Here is a 21375-nt window from a genome sequence, read left to right as displayed (position 1 = left end):
ATTAGAGTTGCAGAAAGGAACAAGGGCTGCTACAAATTACAGTGGGCTCCCCTGTCTTTGTCAGCACTGTTAGTATGTGGGCTAAACTGTCAGTCGGGTGAGCCCAATGAAACATGACTTGCAGTATTCATGCATTTGTGTACACCCCTCCCCTTGAATCTGGTTGACTCAGTGGCATACTTTACCCAATAAAATATGGTGGAAGTGACTCTGCCAGTTCTGAGCCCAAGCCTTAAGAAGTTGTACTGCGTTGAAATTGTTATGTACCCCTGAAAAGCTACATTCTTTTAATCCAATCTTGTGGGTATGGACTTATTATGGGTGGGATCTTTTGATTAGATTATTTCCACGGAGATGTGACCTGCCTATTCAAGGTAGATCTTAATTACTTATTGGTATTCTTAGCAGACCTCACAGATATATATACAGATATATATATATGTATATATATATATATACATATATATACACATATATATACACACACATATATATGTACACATATATATATACACATATATATACATACACATATATATACGTATATATATATACGTATATATATATACAGAGAGAGAGAGAGAGAGAGAGAGAGAGATAGAATCTCAGAGCTGACACAGACCCAAATGTTTGGAGATGCAGAAAAAGACTTCCCAGAGAAAGCCAGAAGGACCCTCATGCCCTAGAGAGCCATTTGAAACCAGAAGCTGGGAGGGAAAAAAGGACACCAGACATCACCATGTGCCTTCCCATGTGACAGTGGAACGTCCACTGGAAATGGAGACTGAGAGCGATGGAGCCCAAGAACAAGGGACACCAGCTATATGCCTTCCCAGCTGACAGAGGTGTCCCAAATACCAGCAAGAGTCCATCTTCTTGTTGATACCTTAATCTGGACATTTTCATGGCCTTGCAGCTGCAAATATGTAATCTATTGAATCTCCTTTTTAAAAGCCTGTCCATTTCTGGTATTTTACATTCTGGCAGCTTTATCAAACTGAAACAGAAGTCCAAGAAGTTTTAACTTTTACCCTCTTGGGAGCCTTTTTTACTCTTCTGGAGATATCACTTAGAGACACCAAAAAAAGTTCTGAGATTACATGGCAGAGAACTATGGAAACCAGCTGACCACATGAACTAGTCAAGCAGTTCCGGGCATCCTTTAACCATTTGAGCCACCCTAACTGAGGCTCTAGACATGTGAGTGAAGAGGCCATCTGGAATATTCAAATCCTGGGAGGTCTCATGATGAGTCAGCCTGCTGTGCCTTGTCTGAGTTCCTGACCTTCAGAATTAGTGAAAACCAAGAAAATGGTTATTGTTTTAAGTCACTACATTTTAGGATAAATTGTTTGATAGCAACAGATAAGTGATGGGAATTGGTACCTAAAAGTTGGATGCTGCTGTGAGAAAAAGATGAACTCATCTAGCACTGACTTTGGAAATGGGTGATGGCAGAAGACAGAAGGGTCTTACCTAGACTGTAGTGGAGACCGGCAGAGCACAGGGACATCTCCTGGAGAGAGGAGAAAAGGTGACGGGCCAGACCATTGCCAGGGTCAAGGGAAACAGAAAGAAAAGCTAGTGAACATGTGGATTTGGTAAGGGGATTTTCAGGTATAATGAGGAAAGTGCCAACTGCTTCTTTTAGCTGCCATAATAAAGTAAAGGGAAAGTTGAGATGAGTTAAAGGAGGAAATGCTCAGTTTTCAAACATTTGGGGAAAGTATACTGAAGCTAGGACTTGCTGGGATTGAAAATAAGAGTTTCTCATTCCCAGCTTCTGCAGCCAGCAAAAGATTATTGAAGATAGGTCAAGTCTACTTAAAATTTAGGCCTAAGAGTCACCCCAAGAGAGCCTCTTTTGTTACTCAGATGTGGCCTCTCTCTCCAGTCAACACAGCAAGCAGACTCACCACCCTTCCCCTGTCTACATTGACATGACTCCCAGTGAAGTGGACCTTCCTGGCAATGTGGGACAGAGATGCTGAGGCTCAGCATCAAGGTATTGAGAAAAACCCTAGAATGAGCTAAGACTTAGCATCAAGGAATTCAGAAAACCTTCTCAACCAAAAGGGGGAAGAATGAAATGAGACAAAATGTCAATGGCTGAGAGATTTCAAACAGAGTCGAGAGGTTATCCTGGAGGTTATTCTTATGCATTAAGTAGATATCATCTTGTTATTCAAGATATAATGGGGAGGCTGGAGGGAACTGCCTGAAAATGTAGAGCTGTGTTCCAGTAGCCATGTTTCTTGAGGATGATTGAATAATGATATAGCTTTCACAATGTGACTATGTGATTGTGAAAACCTTGTGTCTGATGCTCCTTTTATCTACCTTGTCAACAAACGAGAAGAACATATGGAATAAAAATAAATAATAGGGGAAACAAATGCTAAAATAAATTTAGTTTGAAATGCTAGTGATCAATGAAAGTGAGGGGTAAGGGGTATAGTAGGTATAACCTTTTTTTTTTTTCTTTTCTGTGTTTTATTTCTTTTTCTGAATTAATGCAAATGTTCTAAGAAATGATGAATATGCAACTAAGTGATGATATTGTGAATTACTGATTATATATGTTGATGTTTTATTTGGTTTGTTAATTTTTTAAATTAATAAATAAATTTAAAAAAAGATTATTGAAGAAATAATCAGCCTCAGAGCAAAGATAACTTCTAGGCCACTGCCTGCAAAACACCCACCCTCCTCCCTGCATCGCCAAGCCTTTCCACTGGGCCCTCTGGAACGTCCTGTCTGTTATCAGCAAATTCTTCTCTATTCTCAGGCATTTCTCTTAATGTTTGCCTTATAGTCTTGCTCTAAGAGAACCTGGTTGTTCCCCTGAAAATATCTTTCTCCTATCCTGTTTCAAGCAGCTGCTATTTTATTTTTTCTCCCATGCCTCATATAACACTGAAACTGGAGGCACATTCGGCCATTTCCTAATCCCCTATTACTGTTCCCAAACCATCTCTCTGTCCTCCATCAAAAACCACTTGAAGAAGGATATCAAATTTTATCACCCATTACCCCTCCAACTCCCTGTCATTTACTAACCTTCCTGTCCTTCCCTGTCATTTATGAATGATGTCAACACTTTTTTTTTTCATTTTTTCAGTCATCATTCTTGACACTTCAGCGTTCTTAAGGATGATCCATCCCACTGGCCATTAAGCCACTCAACCTCCCCAAAACTATGTTCTTTTCCTCCTCCTCATTTCCACCACGTACTCTCATGGCCACTCCTATACCTGGACGTCACCAGCCACTGAACTGCCGAAGTGAAATCTTAAGCTCTGACCACCACCTCATTCCCTTTCAGCTCACATTCTCTAATACGCTTGTTAAGACTCCAATCCACTGATGCTACCATTTTTTCACTATCACCACTACCACACCTTCCTTTGCTTTCTTATCTGGCTTAGATTCCATGATCAATCACTCTACGAGTTCCCTTGCATACACTGTGCCTCCTTTGCTCTTTTGCTTCTTTATCATAATTGCCTTGTAAAATACCAACTTTTGTGGAGCCAATTAGCCTTTTGTTCTGTACCTATAGTCCAGCAGTTAAATGATAAAAGTGAAAATTGCATAGAATACTGAATGTATTCACTTTAAATGTTTGATCACAGATTGCACCCAATCTAATAGCTAATCCCAACACACTTTCCTAAAAACAAGTTATTTTCTCCAGTCAGGAAGAAGATTTTTTACCTTCTCTTCTATCATCAATCTTCATAACACGCTCCTCCCACAGTTCTTCCTTCACCTCATACTTAAGAGAGAAAAAATGAGGCAATCTAATACAACTAATTCATCTCCCTAACACCAACTCCATTAATTTTCCTGCATTTGCATCTCAAATTTTGCTTTTCCTCCCCAAGAAAAGAAGTGTCCCTGCTCTTGTCAAGACCAATCCCTCCAGTTTTTTTGGTTCACCTCCTTTCATATATTTAAGGATTTTGTACCCGCAATTATCCCCATTCTCTTGAGCATCACAAATTTCTCCCACTCTACTGAATTATTTCCCCTGGGATTCAAGCATGTCTTTTTAAAAAAAACTAAAATTAAAAAGAACACCCAAAGCATCCCTTATCCCCTATCCCCCCCCCCCCCCATTATTTATTTCTGTCTTTATTTTCTTAGCGATCTGACCACACACTTGATAAAGGGAGTATCAGACACAAAGTTTTCACAATCATGCTGTCACACTGTAAAAGCTATATAGTTATACAATTATCTTCAAGAATCAAGGCTACTGGATTACAGTTCAACCGTTTCAAGTATTTCCTGCTAGCTATTCTAATATACTAAAAACTAAAGAGGATATCTATCTAACGCATAAGAATAACCTCCAGAATGACCTCTTAGTGACTAAAATTTTATTTTGTTTTCTTTCTTTTCCCCCTTTTGGTCAAAAGGCTTTCTCAATCCCATGGCCAGGCTCATCCATGGGAGTCATGTCCCACATTTCCAGGGAGATTTACACCCCTGGGAGTCATCTCCCATACATGGGAAAGGATAGTGAGTTTATCTGCAGAGTTGATTTAGAGAGAGAGGCCACCACTGAGCAACAAAAGAGGTTCTCTGGGGGTAACTCAGGCATAATTATAAATAGGCTTAGTTTCTCTTTTGCATAAACAAGTTTCATAAGGGTGAGCTCCAAGATTGAAGGTTTCACTTATTAAATTGGTAGACCCTACTGCTTGTGAGAATATCAGGAATTCCCCAGGTGGGGAATTTAGTATTTCCACATTTTTCCCTAATCCCTCAAGAGAAAGACTTTTTTTATTTTCTGCCCAAATTACTCTTGGATATATTGGGGTATTAGACATCAACCTGTAAACAATATCAAGATCTCATTTCCTATTCAAGTTTCTATGTAACTATGTTATTTGAATAAACTGACCATACCAGTTAAATTAGAAGTGTGCAACAGAAAATATAAATTTTGTACTGAATTAACATCTCTTCCTTTGGGCACGCACAGAAATTGAAGTTTTAAAACATAGTGAATATCATCTTTTCCCCTGTATTCTGATTTACCTTATTCCTAACCAGATCAGTCAAGCATGTTTAAAATGGCTTTAAGACATTCATCCTTAATTTCTCACAATTTTCACAAGTACTACCCCATTTATATGTACTCGCTCACAGAAAAACCTCTTGAATGAATTGTTAAAAGTCCCCTGCTCTTCTCTATTTTCCATTCTCTTAATTCTTGCCCAAGCAAATGATGACCCCTGTCCTTATCTTACTGGATCTCTCAGCAGCCTTTGACACATGGCCACTTTCTTCTATGATATGACACTCTCTTCCCAGAATATTGTAATGTAAGTTTTATCTGATTCTCCTCTTACTTCATGATCACTCCTTCTCAAGCTGTTTTTGATGATTGTCCTTCAAACAGACCTTCCTTGAACTGTGGGAGACTCTTTCCTTTATTGGCATCTTTTCCCTGGCTCATGACTCTAAATGCTATACATATACTGGTGATCCTCAAAGGAAAATTTTTTTTTTTAGTTTCAGATTTATATATCTAACAATTACCTTGAAATATCCACTTGTATGTCTAATAAGTACCTCAAAAATATGACTATCGACTCTTACTTTCTCCATCCACTCTTTCCCATTTCAGGAAATGCACTGTCTTTCCAGGAACTCAGACACTTGTTGATACAAATAGACATGGTAATGTACTCACTCAGACATTTCTACTCTTCTGTCCCTAAAATAATTCTAACCTATCTCTTCTCCTTTTTTTTTTTCTGTCATCTAGTCTATGCTCTATATCAGTGAACCATAAACTCCTATCATTCATCTGGTGATCCTTTTGACTTTCATAGCTGTCGGTTCTGGATAGTCTGGAATGAAAACACAAGAGTTATGTACATCATTGAAATGACATGAATAATCTCTGGGGAAGACAGAATGACAGTACCCTTCTGAAATCAGGTCACTAAGTAACCCTCTTAGCTGATTACCATTACCAAGAGCTCATTAGTGACCATCCTGAGATCAGGACCTTGTTTTTATCTCTTCGAGAACTGCACGCAGCTGGGTTCAATCATTTCACCACCAGTAAGATCTCAACTGCAAAGAGAAGTCATGATGATACTGCTGTCAGTGTTCAAAGGAGAGCAGTTTAATTGTGTCTTTTCCCATCTTCATATTCTGAGGACTGACAGGACTTCAGTAGGATGACTACGTGCCCTGTTTTTAAATGGGAGTGTTTGACAGTTAACCTGTAGTTGTGAGCACCTAGCATCAGATACTATTCCCTGCCAGGGAAAAATGGCATATGTAGGCCAACCAACATGATGGATTCCTTCCTGTTATTAATTGTCAATCATGCTGCAGTTTGGGAAGTAGTTTGTATAAAAGATGTCCTTTGGCCAGACCAGTTTATGTTGATCTATAAGTCAGAATAGAAAGTATGGATGTTTCCCTTATTCCCAAGGTTTTTTGTAATCCCACATCCTTCCTTCCTGTACCCCTCCTAATCTCACTTGTAGCTTTGTGGAATAGATTATAGTAAACAGAGTGCTCTGGAGAGAAGAAATGAGTAAAATATCTAAGTTTAGGGATTTAGAGATTATGACACTATTCATTGTGCATCAAAAATAGGGTTTCCTTCTGCCTGGAGTTATCTGGCAACTTCAGTAAATTCTATGCCATTCTCACGTTATCAGAGGAGTCCTGGAGGATGTGTGGCTTTCAGACACAGAAGCTTCCGGTAATATTTGCCCTGGGTTTTCTGCATGGATGCCTTATGATGTTGATTTCTTCCTGTCACCAGTCTCATCTCTTGGGAATTTTTTATAAAAATATTTTTATTGAACAATCTTCACACACATACAATACATCCAAAGAGGCTCATGAGATCATCACATAATTATGTATTCATTACCATGATCATTTTGAGAACATTTTCATCACTCCAGAAATAGAAATAAAAAGAAAAAACTCATACATCCCATACCCCTTACCCCTCCTTCAATTTAACCATTAGTATTTCAATCTGTCCAATTTTTTTTCTATATCCCCTTTCTATTATTTATTTTTCCTTAATTTTGTACTCATCTGTCCATTCCCTGGATAAAACAAGCATCAGACACTAGATTTTCATAATCACATGGTTACATTGTAAAAGTTATATCGTTGCACAATCATCTTCAGGAGTCAAAGCTATTGGAACACAGCTCAACAGTTTCAGGTACTTCTCTTAGGGACTTTTTATCTATTATCCATCCAGTTTCATTAGATGGTGAGTGAGCTAGCTGCTCCAAGGCATTCTTTTTTGCTATATTCTTAGTGTCTGGCATAGAGTAGTCACCTATGAAGTTTGACTGAACGAATGAGAAAAAAAAGAATCAACAGCAGCTAACTTATAAATGGAATAAATGCAAAGGCATTTTTTACCCTTTTGAGGGAGGGATGCTCTGGTACAAGTGTCTTGGTGATGTCCTAGTCTTTTTTTTTTCCATGGGCAGGCACTGGGAATCGAACCCGGGTCTCCCGCATAGCAAGTGAGAATTCTGCCTACTGAGCCACTGTCACACTGCCCTTCTATTCTTTTTTAAAATTACTACTTTTTAGCTTTCACACGTTTTATTATTCATTATGCCCTAACAAGATCACAGAGAGTCCTAGTTCAGTGGTATCCTGGCATGCTAATCTAACTATCTCATCTTTCTTTCTTTTTCAGTGTATATATAATTTTTATTGTGGTAACATAAAATTACATTCACAGCATTGTGCTGCCATCATCACTATTCATTCAACACCCCAAGCAGAAACTCTGTTACCCATTAAGAAATAACTCCCATCCCCCTATCCTTCCACCCCTGGTAAGCTGTAATCTACCTTCTGTCTCTATGAATTTACATATTATAGTAATTCATATAAGTAGAATCATTCAATATTTGCCCTGTTGTGTCTGGCTTATTGCACTCAACATGATATCTTCACATTTCATCCATGTTTTAGTAAGCATCAGAACTTCATTCCTTTTTATGGCTGAATAATATTCCATTGTATGGATATACTAAAATTGTTTATCCATTCATCTGTTAACTCATTCCGGAGCTGCTTCCATCTTTTGGTTATTATGGGTAATGCTGCTATGAACAATGGCATGCAAACATCTGTTGAAGTCCCTGCTTTCAATTCTTTTGGATATATATCTAGAAGTGGGAAAATTTTTTCACTGGTTGTGCTTTTCCATTTTGGAGTCTACATTAATTAGAGTTTGCTTTTGGCTGCTTGTCATAGCAACCCTGGACAGTTATTTCATCGCATAGGTGTTTGTTTCTTCTTTTTATCAAAAGTACCTGAGTCAGAGGGTGGAGTGGTTTGGTGGATTGTTGGAGGTGTGTCTTTGCTTTGCTTGGCAACTGCAGTTTTTCCCTGGGCAGCGGAAACAGCACATCAGTCAGAGAAATGGCCTAAGACTTGAGTATTGGGTAAAAGAACATGGCTCTGACCAAGCCAGCTGCTCATACATCTGCTGGTAGAAATACCCCTCAAGATTCTGGTCACTAAGACTGCCCAGAAAAGTGCCCTCCTTACCGGTGGGATGAAAATACCTCATTGCTACTGGTCCCAGACCTTTGCACTTGGAGAGGTTTTCCCCATTACCAGAAATCCACTGATCTTCTAATCCTAAAGCTGTTTTTCTAGAGGTTGGTGAGGGAAATCACCCAGGATTTCAAAATTGACTTGAGGTTTCAGAGTGCAGCCATTGGTGCACTCTGGCAGGAGGCTAGTGCATCACCCTTTGTGGGTTTATTTGAAAAACACTGATCTGTATACTGTCCACGTAAGAGAGTCATCATCATGCCCAAAGCCATCCAGTTGGCTCTCCAGATACCAGGAGAGAGAGCTTAAGTGAAGGCAGTTTTTATGGAGTTTTGTAGTAAATTCTGTAAAATATTTTGGTTAAATTTGTGACTTTTTTGAGTAAGAAATTATCTATAATATGTCACATTTGTATTTAAGTCAGTCCTTCTTTCTCTCAGAATGAATTGAGAGGTCACTGCGGACCTCAGTAACGTAAGCACTGTTGCTTGAAGTGACAAGTTGCTAATGGACAGAAGGGCTGGGTGATATGTTTTGCTTCTCATGACACATGTTTCTGTATGTTAATGACTTATTGGAGACCCCATAAATAAATGTGTGCAGGGTCCTTTTGCAATAAAACTGTTTATGGCTTGATCCAAATGTTTACCAATTGAGGCTGTTAAGTCTGATCACTTGTCACTGTGATAGAATGTGGGCTTTTTCAAGAGTAGAGACAAGTCTTAACCACAGTGTAACTTTCAGTTTCCTAGGAGAAAAAAAGTAAACCTGGTAGCTATAAAATACACTATGTGCATTTATAAAAGCTATTTTATATATTGTAGTGTCAGTGTTTTTAAATGAAATGTTTTACATTTACATGTGGTGCAGAGTCTTGTCATTAAGATGTATGCAGTTTAGCTTCCAGTTGATTTTCTTCTAACTGGAGTGTACTTGAGTCCATAGTTTTAAAATACTATGCTGCATTATACTTTGAATAAGTTCTCATTCTACCATGTGTTAACTAACCCTCTAACTGATAATGTGGACACTAATGGGAGATTTTATTTATACGGGCTCTAGAATATACAAGCTATTCATACCAGTGTCATGTTGCTAATAATAATCTTAACTAGTTAATAACAATCTGAACCAGTTATGATTGGTCTCTTAACTAGGTTACCTTTTCTCTTCTGTCAAGATACAATAATGCTGAAATTCTTTTCCTGGTGGAGTCTGTATTATAATAACCCTTAGAGAATTAATTGCTGTGGGAGAAGGGCTCACAGCTCTGGCTTATTGAACCTCTGCTGATTAAAATGATGTCAGATTAGGTTACATCTGTATACTATCCTGGGAAACTAACTTTTTTAGGGATGGCCTTCTAAGTGGTTTTAAAATACATCCTTCTGTTGAAGTTTTTAGGTCAACTATGTATGTTGATTAAATTTACACATAAACTTATTTATAAGAAAAACAACTGGAACCAATCAAGTCATTCCAGGAAGTTGACAACGATTCAGACTACTTTTTTTTTTTCCTTCTGCTGGCATGGTTTTTTTTTTTTGGCATGGGCAGGTACTGGGACTCGAACCCAGGTCTCCAGCATGGCAGGCAAGAACTTTGCCTGCTGATCCACTGTGGCCTGCCCTATGGTGTGGTTTTCATTCTGAGGGTCACAGGATGGTTGCTGTATCTTTCAAGTGCTACATTTACATTCTAGACAGGAAAGAAGAGGCAGGGAATAAAGGAAAAACGTAACAGGAACAATCAAAATGATCCTATCCTCTTTTAAATAACTTACTACTTCAATGGGCAGGAGGGTGATATAAGGCCACCTCAGTGTTCAGTGGATCCTGGGAATTGCATGTTTTAACTAGGCACATTGTCACTTTGCACAAAATAGAGTTCTTTAGTTGAGAAACAGGAGAGTGGATGCAAAGTAGCAATTGGAGTTTGCCACAGGCTATTTTGGGTAGACAGCTATATATGGCTTTCTTTTTAGGGATAAGTCAACACAGCCAAAGTCTCCCCCAATTAAAGCATTCAGCTCAAAGCCCCAATGTATTTGTCAGTTTCTTAAGTTCTCATAATGTATAAACCTGATGACAATTTTTGCCTAACTTCTACACATCTGTATTCAGTGATGGAGAAGGAAAAGGACAAACAAAAAACAGTAAAAATGAAGTTCAGGTAAGAGGAGAATTGGAGATGCTCTAGTCCAGAGTAATCATTGGATCTGGGCTGTCAGTGACCCCTTCTGGCCCTAGCAGTAGTGGACTGAGTTCCTGGGAAGCCAGTTAGGCATCCAAGGCTCTGTTCTCCGGGTCCTTGTCGACTATCCTCCACGGCGACATTTGGGGAGGGCACGGAAAGGATGCCATTCCATGGGGCTGCACGACTTCCACAGCCCACTTCTGTAGGTGGAGGTTAAGGACCTGGGGATTACTTTAGGGGTTGAATAGCTACAGACCATTGGTGGCCAAACATGGGGTTTCTTTGGCAAAATTTCCCCCCGTATTTCAGACAGGCATCCTACCTGTTCATCAACCTTGAGAGTAATAAGAGCACAGATCTTGTTTAGATGTTGTGTTCATGATTCTTCTCTTTTACCTATTGCTCTTTGTGTCCTGACCACGCTCCTAGGTCTTAGCTTGATGAATTTTCAGTGGCAGGACAACCTGTTCACCCTTTCTTTGCCAGCAGGTGAACCTGCTCTCCTTGACAGAAGACTAATATTGGAAGGCATTTATTTAGGAAAGTCTCACAGTTTTGTGGCTGCCTCTGTTTTCTAGGGATGTTGAGATAAGACCCAACATTCTGATTTTTTCAAGTGTTTCCCGTAAACTACAGACAGACAGCCCATAACCTGAGGTGCAGCAGTCAGAAGTTGACCAAATGTTTTGCCACTGCATAGCCAGGATCATCAGCTTTCCAGTCAACAAAATCTGGGTCCCCACTCCCTGGTGACCCATTAAACTGTTCATCAGCCACTGGGCCAGCGATTTAATTTTCAGGGCTCCTTGTTCAAAAAGTGGAACAAAAGTGCTTCTAAAACTACCAAAATCTAAAACTTTTCCCTTTTTTCTCTGCAGTCTCCCTCACTGGACATGTCAAAGTGTTTTAAATTTACTATTTAAGGTAATTCTAAGTAAAGAAAAATTGAAATTATTAGCATGACTTTTATCATTCATCTTTATATTGTACAATACCAGTTTTAAGTGCAAATATAAGAGCATTTAACTTGTATATGGAATCACTGAATTTGTGCAGTTTGTATTATATTGCTCATACATGCTCATAAAACTAACTCAACTGTTTTTATTTCACTTCTGAATACATGCCCATTCTATTAACATTTTCCAGTCTTGGCATACTCTGAGTAAGGAATGATTGATAGCAAAAGGAATGATAGATTTGTCTGTATTTCCCTTTCATTCTATGTCATTTTCAGTGTAAGTGATTAGCTAATACAGGGAAATAACATGCAAAAGAAAGGTTATGATAGGGTTCCTTGGTCGTTTGTGTTCCCTAGAATGCCACTGCTTTCTTTCTGGCCTGGAAAAAAGTTCTGTTTCAAGTGGAGAGAGTGGCCTTTCAGGGATATCAGTGCACCCCACTTCCCCTCCTTCCTCAGTCACAGATTTTACACATTTACCTTGTGCTCACTTTGAGTCTTTCTGAACTCCCACGCATTGTGGGTGTGCTGGAATTCTATGCTCATGGAGCAGGGTGACCAGCTGTAAAGGAATGGGACAACAAGGAACTTCAAGCTCTCATACTGTGCATTTCTCTCGGCTCGTGTGCATTCTCCATTGTCTCCTTGGACTTCACTTACAAACCCCAAGTTCAGATAAAAACCAGATGAGGACAGCAGAGCATTGAATCAAGCAGGGCCCTTCTGAGATCTCTGCTTAGCCAACTTCGACATTTTAAGTTCTGTTATTTGTTGCCCAACTTTGTGCTACCAAACTTGCTAACTGGGATTGTGTTTAGTGGAAGTAGTAGAACAGTCTATTTAAAAGTTGCTTACACACAGAGAATTCTGTTTTTCTTATATAATAAGAAGTGGACACTTCAGGCTGGTGTAATGGCTCCATAAAGTCAATGTATTTGTATCATTTTATGACATTATTTCAATTAATTGAATTTTTGTAGCTTTCAACCTCCTGGTAGCAAGATGACTTTTGCCCTTTTAGGCATCAACTCTTCAGTCTTGGCAAGAAGAATGAGGAAAGAAAGGAAAAAAAGCAGAAGGGCCAAAGAAAGCTGCCAGCTCATTCTATCTCCTTAAAGAGGTTTATTTTATTATTTTTTTGTTTTTGGAAGGCACAGTCAGCAACTTCTGCTGATTTCTCATTGGCCATGTTTTTATTACTTGGCCATGCTTGGCTGCAGGGGGTGCCAAAAGATTTAGTATTTTTAACAGTGTTCTTCAGACAAGATCAAGGTCCCATTGGTAAGGAAGAAGGAAAGAATGGATAATGGATAGGGGACAAGTAATGTCTGCATATCAAACCACCCCTACATTTTGTGGCATACCGCAAGAGCAATTTTATGCCACTAATGACATCTGTGGGTCAGAAATTTGGTCAGGCAGCAATTCTTACGTCTCCCTTCTGCACTGCAATGTGCGGGGTCTCAGCTGGGAAGACTCAAACAACTGCAGCTGGAATTTTCTGGAAATGTCTTCCCGCCCAGGTTTGGTGTTGGGCTTGGATGACTCAAAGCTCTGCACATCTGGGACTATCAACTGGAGAACTTCTGTGTGGCTCCCTGTATGGCATGGGTTTCTCTCAGCATAGCTTATGGGGCCTGAAAGGAAGTATTCCAAGAGAACCGGGTGGAGTCTGTATGACTTTTTCTGACGGCCTCCAAGTTCATGTGTGTTATCAGATACAAGAGAGTCATTAAGGCCGGATCAGATTCAGGGAGAGGATGGGAGTGTGGCAAGGGCACACTGCAGTAAAGCATGTGGGGTAGGAGATATTGCTGCTCCAATCATCTGTCATGGTCTGGTGTAGGGTTCGGGAATAAATGAAGCGGCTGTAAAGGTGCATCCAGTGCAAAGGATGGAAATGCAGACTTTTACAGGATCTTTTATCTGGATGATGAATAAATGCCCAGTGTTTAATCACTCTGGATCCTTCTATTTTGGTTTTCTTAAGCTTAAAAAAATTTGCATGTGGTGCTATTCACTGCTTTCACATACACAGTTCCATGGGTTTTAACACTTGTGTGGATTCTTATGACTGCTACCACAAACAGGATGTAGAAAAATTTCAACACCTCAAAGAATTCCTTTGTGCTTTCCCTTTGTAATTAGACTTGCTGCCACGCTAACCCCTAGCAACTTCTTATTTCTATGTAAAAATAGCCTTGTTTAGTGGTCTTTAAATGAACTTGATATATTCTAGGGGATGCACAAGATTATCCAAGGGGGAAGAAAGAAAATAACAGATTTTATTTGCATTTATTGTTATTTCATCTGTTTGCATTTCAATTTTTGTTTAGATTTTAAAATGCATATTTTAAATGGTATACGTATATAATTTATAAATAAATAAACACACATTGAGAAGGTTGTTCAAAGATTTATTTCTGATAAGGATAAGCTATCAAAAAAGTTTTTAAATGACTAACTTGGCACCAAAACCTATTTCCTGTGGGGTGGAAGTGGCATGGTAGTTTACGCTTGGACTTTTCCTTACCTTAGTGGAATAGTAAATGAAGGAAAAGGAGGCCACAGGAAAAGTATAGCTTTCTGAATTGGAGCTTGGATTCCCCCAATAAGGCTGTAAAACATTCAACAATTACTTATTCAATTTCTGCCTTCATAGGTCGAGTATGTGCTTCATGGAAATAGGGACGTTTCTGCCATTTATTCAAGTGTATGCTGGGCATAATACTAGGATCTGTGGGCATAAGAAAATGAGAGTTAAAGGTTTTGCTCTTGTGAATTATACTCTCTAGAGCAGGAAAGAGAGAGTAAACATGCAAACAAATTATCAAGAAAACTTTAGATAATGATAAATTTTATGAAAAAATAAAGAGGGTCATGTGATTGAGGGGGCACAATATCAGATGGGACAGCCATGAAAAACTTCTCTGAGAAGGTGACACGAGTTGAAACCTGAATGAAAATGAGAAGTCAGTCACATGAACATCAGACAGGTTTTAGAATTGACAAGAAGATGGGAATTATACCAGGGATCTTTGTTTGTTTTACTGATTTATTTTTTTAAAAGTATAAAGCCTGGAGCAGTGGTGAACCTCATGGATAGCATCTGTGCTCAGATAATGGGGGTCAGTGGCCGGGGGCATCTAGCTAGAAGGGGATAGTCTAGTCCAGGGGTATCCAGGTAGATGGGGCATGAGACCACTGCACTAGCTCTTTTATGGCCCCAGAGTACAAGAGCATCCAAAATTTTTCTTACTCTTCTAAAGGAATCTGGAAGCAACCAGTGATCTAAGGAGGCTTTAGGGTCATTCATTCATTCATGATGACTGGGTGACCTCAGTGGCTTGATCACTGGTGGCCAGATGGGATCTAATTTCTCAACAGATGCCGGAGTGGATATATGCTGATGATGGCATCATTTCCCTGCAGTACTTTGATGTATTACCCCAGACCCCCAAGAACTTAGAAACCATCTTGGGGAGAAAAATGGGTGAAAATGACTAGAGATAAATGACTGAAAGTTTAAGAGAACAAACAAGATCACATTACTTCACAATTGAGTTTGTGACCCATGAATGTCATATTCACTCCACTGAACACTGAGAATACAACAGTCAATGAGCCAATCTCCTTTGAGGTTTTCTACATCTCTATTTACCTCTCTACTTACTTAAAAGGGCCACTGTCTCCTTGTGGTAGTTTGAAGCTGTATGAACTCCAGAAAAGATCATGTTCTTAAAGCTAATCCATTTCTGTGGGACCTTTTGATTAGGTTGTTTCAGTTGAGATATGCTCCAGATAGGTCTTAATCCTCTTACTGGTGTCCTTTATAAGAGATGAAATTCGGAGAAGTGCAGAGAGAAGCTAAAAGAAACAGAAGCTCAGAAAGAAAGCCACAGATGGAGTGGTCAGAAACTGAAAGCAATGAAACCCAGGTAAGAAGGACCAGCATTTGCTGCCCTGTGTGTTCCCATGTAACAAGGGAGTCCCAGATCACCAGAAGCATTTCCTTCAGAAGAAGGTATTGTCCTGTTGATGCTTTGTTTTGGACATTTTCATGGCCTCAGAACTGTAAACTTGTAATAAATCCTCATTGTAAAAGCCAACCAATTTCTGGTATATGGCATTTCATCAGCTTTAGCAAACTAAAACACTCCTTGTGTGCCTAGTTGAGACCTGCAAAAGCAGATTCAAAGACAGAATTAGAAATGCAAAACAGTTTTTGGAGATCAGGCCTGTAAAAGATGAAAGAGGAAAGGGAACAGGAGAAGCCAGCAGGGAAGGTCTTCAGGCCATGATGCAAGTCTGACACCTTTGAGTGGAGAGGGTAAAGGAAGGAGAACTAGTTGGCCGATCCTCAGACTGCAGTACAACTCTAAGACAGTCTCATCTAATCCCAGGGGGAGCTACAGAGCAGTAATTGCCTGTTAGAGGAGTGTGTTCTGGGCAGAAATTGCCAGATCCCACTGTGCTCAGGGGAAAGCATAGTCTTGGCTCAAACATTGCAGCAGATTGCAAAGGTGCTGTAGCTGGAGGCTACCAGCTAACTGCACTTCTTGCAGTAGCAGTAGATTCTTTCTGAATGGAATCTGAGTGGTACATCCCTATGAGTACCATGTCTTGGGATGATAGTTGAAAAAAAAAAGGCTCTTGGTGTGGGTAGACTTTGAGCTGGTGAGCGTCATTAACTTGCCAACTTCTGCTAGTATTTTTATATTGAGAAAGCCAAGAAATGGTCGGCAGCCAAGATCCTCTTTCTTGTTAATCCCAGGACTCTTGCTTCTTTCTCCAAATTAATTTAATGAGCTCTTTAGAACCATGTAGCAGTTATGTTCTCATTGAATCTCATCTGAAGTAATGTCACTAATTACAAAGGCAGAATCCATCATAATTAACTTCTACTAATTAGTTAACTTGTGCAAGTGTGTATTGGTAGTTCTGGCCAGGAAGTCAAATCAGCAAATGCAGCCTGTGACTGATCTGTGTGGATTGGAGATTTGTGTGATGGGAGCTTAGAGGCGAAGATGGTCAAGGGATACAGGCATATGCTGTGGGGAATAGGGAGTTAAGTCTCCTGAGATCACCTGGAAGGATTGCATCAGCACTTATAGAATGTTTAAGTTCTGAAAAGTAAAGCAAATGAGAAGAGAGTTAGGGTTGAGGTTAGTGGGAGAATCTTGAAGCTGGACTGAACCTGCACAAGGACACAAACAATTCTGGGAATGCACCATTCTGGGAATGATGTAATCAGGAATCATTACATGTCTTTTACCTCTACCTACCGTGGTCCATCTTGGAGCATGGTGGAAGTGTCTCTTCTGCCTCTCTAGGCAAACCCTCTGCATTAGTTTGCTAAATGCTGCCAGAATGCAGTAAACTAGAAATGAAACAGCTTTTAAAAAGGGAATTTATTAAGTTACAAGTTTACAGTTCTAAGGCTGCAAAAATGTCCAAACTAAGGCATCTATAAAAAGATACCTTGACTCAAGAAAGGGTGATGTCTGTCACATGGGAAGGCATGTGGCTGGTGTCTGCTGGTCCTTGTTCCCGGTTCCATTGCTTCCAGCTTCTGATGCCAGTGGTTTCCTCTTTAAGCATCTGTGGGCCTTCACGTAGCTCCTCAGGGACACAACTTTGGGTTCTGGCTTGCTGAGCATCTCATGGAAAGGCACACGGCAATGTCTGCTGGGCTCTGCATCTCCAAATGTCTGTGTCTAGGCATCTGCTCTCTCTGTTGGTACTCCAATTATCTTCAAATCCAAGTATCTTCAAATGTCTGAATTTCTTTTGACTCTGAAGCCACTGTGTTTTCTCCAAAGTGTTTTCCCTTTTAGAGGACTCCAGTAAACTAATCAAGACCCACCTTGAATGGGTGAGTCACATCTCCATCGAATCAAAAGACCACACCTACAATTGGGTTCAAGTGTCAACTTAGCCAGGTGACGGTGTCCAGTTGTCTGGTCAGGCAAGCACTATCCTAAACATTACTACAGGAATATTTTGTGGCTGATTGGTAAACCAGAAGGCTGGCTATTAAATCATCAGTCAATTAATTGAATCTGTGACTAATTACATCTATGATCAAGTAAGGGTGTTTCTTCTACAAAGGAGAGAATCCAATCAGTTTAAGACTTTTAAGGGAAAAGAGAATTTTCATTGCATCTTCAACCAGCCAGCCTCCTGTGGAGTTTGTTGAGAACTTTCTTTGGAGTTGCCAGCCTTACAATTGGCTGCATGGATTTTAGACTCTTGCATCCCCACAGTTGCATGAGACACTTTTATATATCTCATGTTTACAGATATCTTCTGCTGGTTCTGTTTCTCTAGAAAACCGAGACTAACACACCCTCCTTGTGCAGATGTTCCTGAGAGTTGCTGCCTACTCCAGATGTACTTTAGTTTCTGATAACTGTAGTTTAATTTTCTTCTTTTCTTTTTTGCCCCCTGAAATCGATGGCCCATTATTTACTTATTCTTTTCTCTTTTTCCAGATGCCATTAGTGATTCTCTGAAGCAACATATGCTTGACCCAGTGGTGACCAAGAGTCTCCAAACAGCTTTCTGACCTCACTTGAGAAATATATGGATTTTTCAAGTAGTCTGTGTTAAGTCACCAGGGTGATACTGGAAAAGGAATGAGAAGAATGGAAAATAAATTGAGTTTGAACGGTAGCAAAACAAATGCCATGTTAACTCAGACATTCAATATGTAGAAGAGGTTGTCTGATTCCTTAGTAATTAAACTTTAAAGAGAGGCTTGTCTGGCTCTAAGCAAACAAATGTGTTGATCTTTTGTCCACAGTAGGACTTGCACATGTGATTTCTCACTGACATTTTCAGTTTTAACTTGTCACTAAGTCACAAACAAAATTTGGTTCCCCTTTAATCCATCTTCTTGGGCTGGTAGAGTGAGAGTGATCTGAAAGAAAGGAAAGTTAGGGCTTGCATTAATAAGAAAGGGATCTGAGCTAGGCTGGATTGCTACAAAAAGAAAAAGGAATCCTAGAATTTGAGTTGTTAGAGGCCTTAAGATCTACTTCAATCTCTTATGTAGCAGATATGGAAAGCAAGACCCAGAGAAACTAAGGAGAAACATGTAGCAGAAAGAAAATTGGAGCCAGAAGAACTAGATTCAAGTACCAGCTGTAAAAGTAATTGGATTCGTAATTTAGTCAAATAGCTGTAATATTAGCACTGCTCTCCTGTGCTCTGTTCTCCCTAGGCTTCTGGAGGCAATGTGGAAAACTCAGTGGTCAAATCTGACTTTCAGAATCTTAGGCAAAATTCCTGATACTTGCTGGCATTTTGAAGTAAAGGTAGCTGTAAATTAAATTTCCTTTGCGTATTTCTGCATTCCTTGTAGTTTAGCCTCTCTCATCTAATGAGATCCAGACAGAACACACTTGCAAGTTTAATCTTTATTTCTGTTCTAAAGTGTTTGCCTTGATGTTCTCATTTGGTGTTTCTTGGATGTTGATGTGCATATGTCAGTTAACATTTGCAAGGTTCCATCTGGATTCTTGGCTTTAAAATCTGAAGTACTTCCCCTATACCTAAAATAACAAATATAGGGATGGTATAAAAATTAGATCAGACTATCTAACTCAAACATAAAAAATGGAGCTTAATATGATAGAATTGAAACATGTTAGAGTGTTAACAGCTATATGGGGAGTTAAGAGAGAGGGATACCCGGCCAGTGCAGGTGACACAAGTCCTGCCCTATAAACTGGACAACGACTGTGGCTCAAACCAATTCCACCACAGTCCTAAGAGTCTTAGCTTCTGCCACATCCATAACCTCTGGCAGTTTAATGTTTCTTCATCTCCTGGATGATAAAAATCTGTCCAGGCTCTCAGGACTGCTGGGAAGAAGAAATTAAAAAGTAGCTTTGGGAAGCTTGAAATAATAAATTGTTCACTCACTAGTAAGTAGTACTGTTTGGACCAGAATTGAGAATATATGACAACTAATTTAGGACTTTTTATTGTAGGTCTGGGAAGAAAGTTGTGAATAAGGGTAGATAGTAGAGGAGACAACTCATGTTTGGAGATTAAGGGAAATCGGAACTAGCACTATAGCATCCTTCTTGGAACAACAATTGAAAATTTTAATATTTAATGCTACATCATACTTTATGCTTCAGAAGTCAAACTAAAAGGAGAAGTACAGTGATTGAACTATGCTGTCTCATTTGAGAAGAAACATTCACAAGGTCCTGCAATGGAGCTCATTTGCTTCTTTTTCTCCAAAGTAAGGGTGAGTCTGGAGGTGACCAGGGAGTAATGTGAAGACTGGAAACATTTATTCTCACAAACAAGATTCAAAGCTTTTCCGAGACCAGGGAGCAGGATCAGCCTGCAGGAGAAAAACAGGAGTCCAGGAAATTGGTCTCTTTACTAATGCTTTCGTCCTAAGTGGTATTTCTCCAACCATCATTCAGATAGCATCATATTTCATTTTTCAGCTTTAATGTATAATTCTTTAGAGAAGACCCTGGAAATCCATTTGCCACTCTGTGAAATGGAATCCAGGACATGCTCATCATCATCATCATTATTGTTATCACTGAAGGTAAAGAAATCTATCAATTTCACCATTTCCTGCTGCCTGCATAATAATTCAAGCTCTGTCCTGGCCATCCACTTTAAGGGACAGCATAATGACTTCTGAGAATTACACCCCAATGCTGGCAGCTCGTGGTTTTTTTTTTCTTTCAGCTTTAATAGCTCAACTTTTATTCAAAAAAGTGATGAGAACAATGACTCTATTTCTTTGTGGAGCTAGAGATTCTTATCTCTTAAAAGTGGGTCTAAAAATTTCACTGCATATCGAGTGCCAGTCTGATGCTGGGGAATGGCACATGCCGATGATCAAGGTGTCCCGTGTTTGCTTATTTGGGTAGACTGTGAGAACATATTTCCTATACATCGTGACCCTTAACTTCAGAAGTTCATTGAGTCCACACTCATTGAGTGTGCAATACGAAACACCAGTCTGGCTCTGAGTGTAGAATACGAACATGAAGAACTGGTCTCTGTATTTACTTGAGCGTGTCTATCTGGGGAAATAGCCAGGTAAGCACGTGTCAATTCTCTCCTCTTTAGGGAGTGCACAGAATTTCTATGAATGAGCCTACATTTTCTAGAAAGCTCATATTGAGATGTGGCTGCTTTCTCAATGCCTCCCTTTTTCTATGTGGTTTTTAAGCTGGATATCTAGATAGAATTATCTGTCTTGATTGTGCCTGTTTGTGGGTTGTCTGGCTATAGTGATTAAATTCAAAGCCTGCGAAGAATAATGACATCTGCATAATGTTATGCTATGAATTCTAGAAGACACGTGTATATAAAGGGCAGTGAAAGCACAGGAGAGAGAATTTGGTAATAGAGGAAGTGATACTTGAACCTGGCATTGAGAGATGTGAGATTTTTGCCAGGTAAAAATGTGAATGAAAGTGTGTGAAGGTGCAGAGGTGTGAAAGAGTATGCCAGTTTGAGTCTTTCAAGAGTTTGATGTAACCACAGCACAGGATAGCAGTGGGAGCTGAAAGCAGACGAGTAGGCTGAGGCAGTTATGAAGGTAGTGTTGCGTCTGTATTATGTTCTCTCTGTCTTATTCATTCTGTGCA

Source organism: Tamandua tetradactyla, chromosome 8 (assembly GCF_023851605.1).
Source record: "Tamandua tetradactyla isolate mTamTet1 chromosome 8, mTamTet1.pri, whole genome shotgun sequence".
NCBI lineage: Eukaryota > Metazoa > Chordata > Mammalia > Pilosa > Myrmecophagidae > Tamandua > Tamandua tetradactyla.
This window is presented reverse-complemented; position numbering follows the sequence as displayed.